This window comes from Engraulis encrasicolus, chromosome 10 (assembly GCF_034702125.1).
Source record: "Engraulis encrasicolus isolate BLACKSEA-1 chromosome 10, IST_EnEncr_1.0, whole genome shotgun sequence".
Classification (NCBI taxonomy): domain Eukaryota; kingdom Metazoa; phylum Chordata; class Actinopteri; order Clupeiformes; family Engraulidae; genus Engraulis; species Engraulis encrasicolus.
In genome coordinates, this window is record NC_085866.1 from 3,305,058 (window position 1) to 3,311,886 (window position 6,829).

A 6,829-nucleotide genomic window follows, 5' to 3' on the forward strand; every position below is an offset into this window, starting at 1 on the left:
AAACACCTGGGACTGCACGTCCGGGAGCGATCTCAGTTGGGAGTGTCCATCTACCACCGCTCGCCAAACTTGTCATGACTCATGTAGACTAATGAAGCCTAATTAAAAAATATATGAATGTGTAATTACACAACGCTACATTTATATGGTATTTCCAGATCGCTATTTCAAAATTATGCTTTCAATTTTGTGTTAAGCGATCCGATGGCTTACCAGATGTGTTACCAGAACCAGTAGCATACTTGTGCCAAAATGAAGTTGTTTTGCTAACGAACTAAAACACATGCTGGTATTTATGGTTACAGATCAACGCTGAGACCGAGGTTTGATCTGAACACCTTGAGAAGCAATGCTTTGCTAAGGTCACCCGTGGTATGACAACGTTAATAAAGGATGCTGTGCCTGCCAACTTTGTTCGCCTGGACTTCAGAGAAGCCAAAGAGGAGAATCATCATTCGCATACCGTGGTTAGTTTGTTCAGTCGTAATTCAACTGGCATGTGTTAACCAAGCCTCTTTACAAAAAAAAAAAAAACTGATAATAGTTTGCCATGGAATACATTTTACTTTAGACAAAATACTTAATGCATGTGCTGGAGATATATTTGTTTGCATTGATCATGTACTCCTGAGTCATGAGCCAATGATTTCAAACTGTGATGTCATTACATTGCATTACATTTCACTTAGCTGACACTTTCATTTTATTCAAAGCGACTTAGTTATTATATGTCAGGGTATTGTTTACAGTCCCTGGAGTAATGTGGGTTTAGGTGCCTTTTCAAGGGCACTTCAGCCATGGAGATGTAGTGAGCGGTCAGAGGGATTCGAACCTGCAACCCCCAGATTGAAAGACCAACTCTCTTATCACTAGGCCACGGCTGCCTCACCACTAGGCCACGGCTGCCCTGTGTATGTTATGACTCTCCTGTCCTTTGTGTTTCTTTTTCAGTATGGATTCCATGGAGTATTCCATCGAGTATTTCTTCTGTTTCAATCGTCTTGGTAAGGCAACTTGTCTATTTTTCCCCATACTGTTGTAACCTAAGTCTTATATTGTCTATCACTGCCAAATACTTCAGGTGAAACCTGCAATTTGTATTTTGTTTTGTTAATACTTAAGTTTGATGTTGGCTGGTTGAAATGAGTTTGGAGTAAGCAGACTGTATTTCACATGCTGTGATCACGCACCCATTGCGTGCAAGGTGTAATTCTCTAGGCCTATACATGGGTTCTAAATGTTGTTTATAACCTGACTGCGCGAACCTAGCTGTGCACAACTCCACCTCTGATTGTTGGAAACCGCTGACGGTCAAAAACTTATCTCACATGTTTGGCTGCCAGTGTCTTGCCCCTCCTCATAACATTGTAGTCTAGACACATTTTTCATATTTGTGAATGTTAGAAGCATTTTTTAGTAAAAGTTGGGAACCTATGTATTTAACATAATTTAAGTGTGCTGAATTCAACTAGACTGGTTCCCAAGCTGGATTTTGAGGTTTTGACAGTTAAATTTGAAAAACAAAATGGCTGCCAAAATACGCTATTTTTGACAGAGCATTTTTACCAAGTATTGCTGTACTTGGAAATAAATGCTCTTTTCTAACATTTTGTGTCCCATGTTTCTTGATGAATGTATCTACTATAGATGATTTTAAAAAGTATCAAATAGCTTCTAGAATGCTAATAATGCTAATATTGTAGGCTAGGTGTTAGCCTAAACGTTTTAAATATTTAGCTTTTCTAATAAGATATTTGTAGCCTATGTGTGTTTATATGGTTAAGAAAATTGATGTAAGTATTTTAGAAATACTTTGCATTATGTGAAGTTTTTAGTGTTTCCAAAAAATCACTGAAAGTTGCTATTGGCTCTCTGAAAACAGAAGTCGCTAGATGACACCATGATATTACATATAACGTAAATTTTGAAAAATGTTCAGACATATTTTACATATTCTATCAGATACTATTGCATACATTCCAGATAGTCTATACATACTACTCAGCCTGGTTGTTAGTGGCCAGACATCTCTTGAAGATGATGGAATTGGTGGTAAGGAAAAACTTCCTCAAAGAAGAGTTCTGAATGAGGCTAAAGTCCTTGTTTATTGTGTCAGTGATGGCTCCGAAACATGTCAGTCTTGCTTGTACTCTTCATCAAGCTATTGGGTAAAAGACCTAATATGACTATTCAATCAGGCAGGTCATTGTCTGAGTTACGACCAGGTCCTCCAAGTCCAGATCCTCCTTAGCTGAGAGCACTCTAAAACACTGAACCAAGAGAGTGGTGCCATTATTCCAACAAACATTGTGGCAGATAAATTCATCCACTACACATGTGATAACATTGATATCCTGGATGAAACACTTGATGGGAAGAATACTTCCCATGCAACACAAATAGCAGCGTGGCAGAGAGGCCAACCAATTGATGATTCTGTTAAAGATATAGAGGTGTCTACTAGACATACATTAAATGTGCCAAATGCCCTGATGGAGCTACATCCTCTCTGGATTACTCATAGGACATTCAAGCCAACTTTTTCAGCACCCATTGCTTAATCATGCTTTGGAAAATCTGGAGAGGAGCATAAGTATGCTAGACAAGCAAAGGCTAGCACTGTCAAAACTTAGACATGAAGACTTCTTGGTCAGTGTTCAATCAGTCACTGTCATCAAAGGAACAACAGACTGCTGCGGGGTATTTGCCAATAGTCCTCGCTACTGCACACGTTTTGATACTTTGAATACAAATGCATTGTCATATCTTAACATTTTGGACAGGAACAGTTATCACAGTTGACCAAGCATTGTACTGCAGACTTGAAGAGTTAAAGTGGGCAATTTCAGAATAGAACAACAGATGAATACCTCGCCTAGGAGGACTTCACTTGTCAATCAACTTCCTTAAGGCCATAGGAGAACATATGAATGGATCTGGACTGACCAATGTATGGATGGTGGATTGCTTGGATAAGGCCCTGTTGAACTTGTTCTGGCAGGAAAGGCATCCAACAAAACCATGGCACACAAGTTTACTCTGCAATCCTTTTAGGGTCTTCTCATGCCGAGTCTTCTCTACCTGTCTTGCTAGGATGGCTAATGGTGATGATCCTCAGACAATTAGTGAACCGATTTCATTCCAGTATCAGGAAAATGACAGAAATCTTCTGCATGATATTGCTGAGAGTCAATCTGATGATGTGAACTGGTGGCAGTATATGGATATGGTTACTGTTCTGCTGCAATACACAAGAGAACAACGGGAAGCTACCTGGGATCTGAATTTTCACTCTTTAAGCCTAATGTTGCCCTACTTTAAGCGGTATGGCCATCTTAATTATGCACAATGGGGCCCAGTGTATCTACTTGATGAGTCAGCTTCCAGAACCATTTTGTCTGAATTCCAAAAAGGCCACTTTGTGGTCAAGAGATTGGCTCACAAGTTTAGCCAGATTCTGATCAGGCTATGAAGTGGGTAAATGTCACAGGCAATAAAAGAGCATAATTGTGATCACAGAGACAGCCTCAGCTTTGTGTAGGTGGACACTCTCTTTTAACCTGAGATCACACATTGCAGATCAAAAATGTGAAATGTACAGTCTCCTCCCCATGGCAGCAAGAAACTTCACAATGACGGAATCTACTCACGGCAGATTAGAAACAATATGGAGAAAAAGTTCTTTACAAACATTTGTGCGAACCCGGTTCCTTGGACTCACGTCTCCTGACTGAGGTCACGAGTACCCTGAAGGACACGAGTTACGAGAGCTTGACTAGTTCTAGCCTGCTCTGTCCCTTTGTTCTCTTGACTACGGTCGACTGCTGGCAAAGAATTTCAGTGGAGTCAGACTCTGACTCCCCCCTGGCAAAGTGCTTCGATCTCCCGCCTAAGGTGGACGACTCTTTATCCCAACTCCCTGCCACCACAGAGAATCTCATACAGTACTGACCACCACCCTAGTGGCTGATGTGGCTTCCCCAGCTCGAGCAGCTGCCTTGGAGCCCCTTGGGCATCACCGCAGGCCACTGCGCTTGGCACGAAAGCGCACCCTGTCACCAGGCATGGCGCACTCCAAAAGTCCTGCATAATGCACCACGAGCGCCTTCGCCTGACGCCTCCCTTTTTCCCCTCCTGCAAGGAAGCGAGATTTCTCAGGGTTTGTCCCCCCTTAGCCCACGGGGCTCAGGGGCCTCAGCTGAGAGCATAGGGGCTTCAGCCCCTCCTGCTACTTTCCCCTCTCCTGCAGGTTCGAGTCTGGCAATGGACCAGGAGGAGGACATACCCCAGCCCAGGGGCCACCTGCCCCTATGGGTCTGGCAAGGGAACATTTGAACCTAACCGCTTTTCTGGATAACGTTATCAGGACAATTTAAGGGGCCAGGGCCCAATCTACTTTGACACTGTATAACCTGAAGTGGTCTGTCTTCCAACGCTAGTGTGACCAACGCGAAAGTGTTCAGTACCGATGGTGTTGTCCTTCCTACAAGACTTATTGGGGGGAGACAAGGCTTTACCATTTAAGTCTACTTTGCAGCGATTTCATCGTGCCATGTAGGATTCGGTTCCAACACTCTGAGTGCCCATCCACTAGATACTTACGCCCCGTGCTACATCAGACGATACCCTCCTGGGATATCTCTAGTACTGGAGGCTATGTGTGGGGCCCCTTTCGAGCCCCTCCAAGAGGGGCCTCTCCAAACTGCTTTTGCACACCACCTTTCAGATCCGTGGAAGAGAGGTGACAACACAACTTGTGCCCTGTGCACGCTTTACGCATCTACATGAACAGGACTCACTCTTTTAGGAACACTGTGTGCTTTACAGGGCTCACAGTTTTGAAATAGAGGTCTCCAAATGGTTGGTTCAAACCATTGCCCTGGCATATGAGTCCAAGGGTCGCCAACCCCCGGCTCAGATTAGGGCTCACTTTACCAGTGCAGGTCTCTACATCTTGTCCTCTCTTCAAGGGTGCAGCAGTTTCAGAGGTGTGCAGAGCGGTTGGTTGGGCCAACCCCGCCACCTTTGTCCGGTTCTACCGGCCAGATGTGACCACGTTGCCACAGGAACATAGGGTTCTGGGCAGGACCACTGATTGTCTGTAGGGTGATAGGAACGCTATCCTTACAGGATGCTCTTGGAGTTCTGCCTAGTTTGGACCAGCAATCGGGAGTGATTGTAACTCTCCCATAGATATGCGAACGATTCGACTGAAAGAGAGCATTAGGACATGAATATGTCCCCGTTCTCTGAAGGAGATGAGTGAGCCATCTCTCAAGACAACCTTATTGCCGACAGCCGAAGAGATGTTTGGCATCAGAGTGGCTTATTTGCGCGCAACCATTCGGTTTTGACAAAGTGGACATCCTGCCCACACAGTTGATTGGACCTTTGGCGTGATTGCAAAGGTCTTCAGCTAATCGTACAGCTGAGAGTGCGCTCCCATAGAGATGGCTCACTCATCTCCTTCAAAGAACAGGGGACATATTCATGTCCCAATATTTAGTCTTTTAGATAATACTATCTTCTTTGCCTCTCTTTTTTTGAATGACAATTTTGTATGATAATGTGCTTCATGGAGGCTATTTCTATTGAATGCCAGTTTACGAGAATATCTTATTATTAGAACGGCATAATTATAGTATTTTTTTATCCTTTTGCCATGACAATTTGCCTTTGTGTAAGTGTAGGAATGCATGATAAATGCAAATATGTAAGCATTGCACATTTATTTCCATGGAGAAGTGGTACTTTCTACGTATTCTGTCCAAAATTAAGAATTTCGGCAGCCATTTTGTTTTTTGCCCATTTCATGGTCAAAAACTCAAAATTCAGCTTGGGAACCAGGCTAGCTGAATTCAGGGTACTCTAATTGTCTTAGAAAACTAGGTTCCCAACTTTTACTAAAAAATGCTTCTAACACCCTTATAAAGGGCCTTTTTCTGGAAATGCTTCTAGTCTATTGTGTTGAACACTGTACGGGCCCATGTATAATTGCAAGGTTACCTCAATTTCAGTACACTATGTTGTTATTTCATAGTATTCACCCTGTTTACTTGATAATGGTTATTTAACTGAATGGTATGCAATGCAGTAGGAACAAAGTGTTTGCAGGTTTGCAGTTTTGCATAGCTTTTCTTTTGAGAAGATAGATTTTAAATGTTGCACAACTTTAAGTTTAAACTGATGATATTTGATAGGAATTCAACATTGTCCTGGGTGTGTAGCTTACGGCTGTAACTGCTATGATGCTTTTCTGTTATGCTGCTCTACAGCCTAGGCTACATGATGTGTCTGTCCCTATCAAATAAACCAAACTTAACTGATGACATATGTTCACATAGGTGAAGTTTTTGAGCTGGATCTGGATTCTGCTGAGGATTCGTCGACTACTAGATGGCGAGCCACCCACTCATTCGAATGTGATCCTGTTCTACATTGCGCATGGCATATTTGGTAGGATTGTGGCCTGCTCGTGTCACATCACTGACTATGACTGACTTCAACGCCTTGAACTGAACTGCTTGAAAGGAGCTATTTTTCTTTTTGAACAACTTAAAGGAACTCTCTACATCGTCTCTTTTGAGGATTTAAAGGACTATTTCCAATTTTTGAAGGACAATTCAATTTTTTTTTTTGAAATGTTCAAACCTTTTTGAGGGGCGGGGGGGGGGGTATTGTAAATATTTAAATTTTTCAATCTCTTACTTGTGATGTTTTTATTTCATTTTGTTAATGCCCATTTTATTATTTTTCCCTATATCCTATGTTTGTATTTAAGAATGTCATTCTTCATTAGGGTTGCATACAATATTTTCTATGGATACAT

At 42.3% G+C, this 6,829-nt stretch overlaps 1 long non-coding RNA gene across 1 annotated transcript; it reads left to right on the top strand.

Annotated features, from left to right (window-relative positions):
* Positions 1 to 309: 309 nt before the first annotated feature.
* On the top strand, positions 310 to 6,627 carry LOC134457527 (uncharacterized). The gene is made up of 3 exons (XR_010036439.1): positions 310 to 467; positions 952 to 1,004; positions 6,345 to 6,627. It is a non-coding gene; the product is annotated as an uncharacterized LOC134457527 (long non-coding RNA).
* Positions 6,628 to 6,829: the final 202 nt, after the last annotated feature.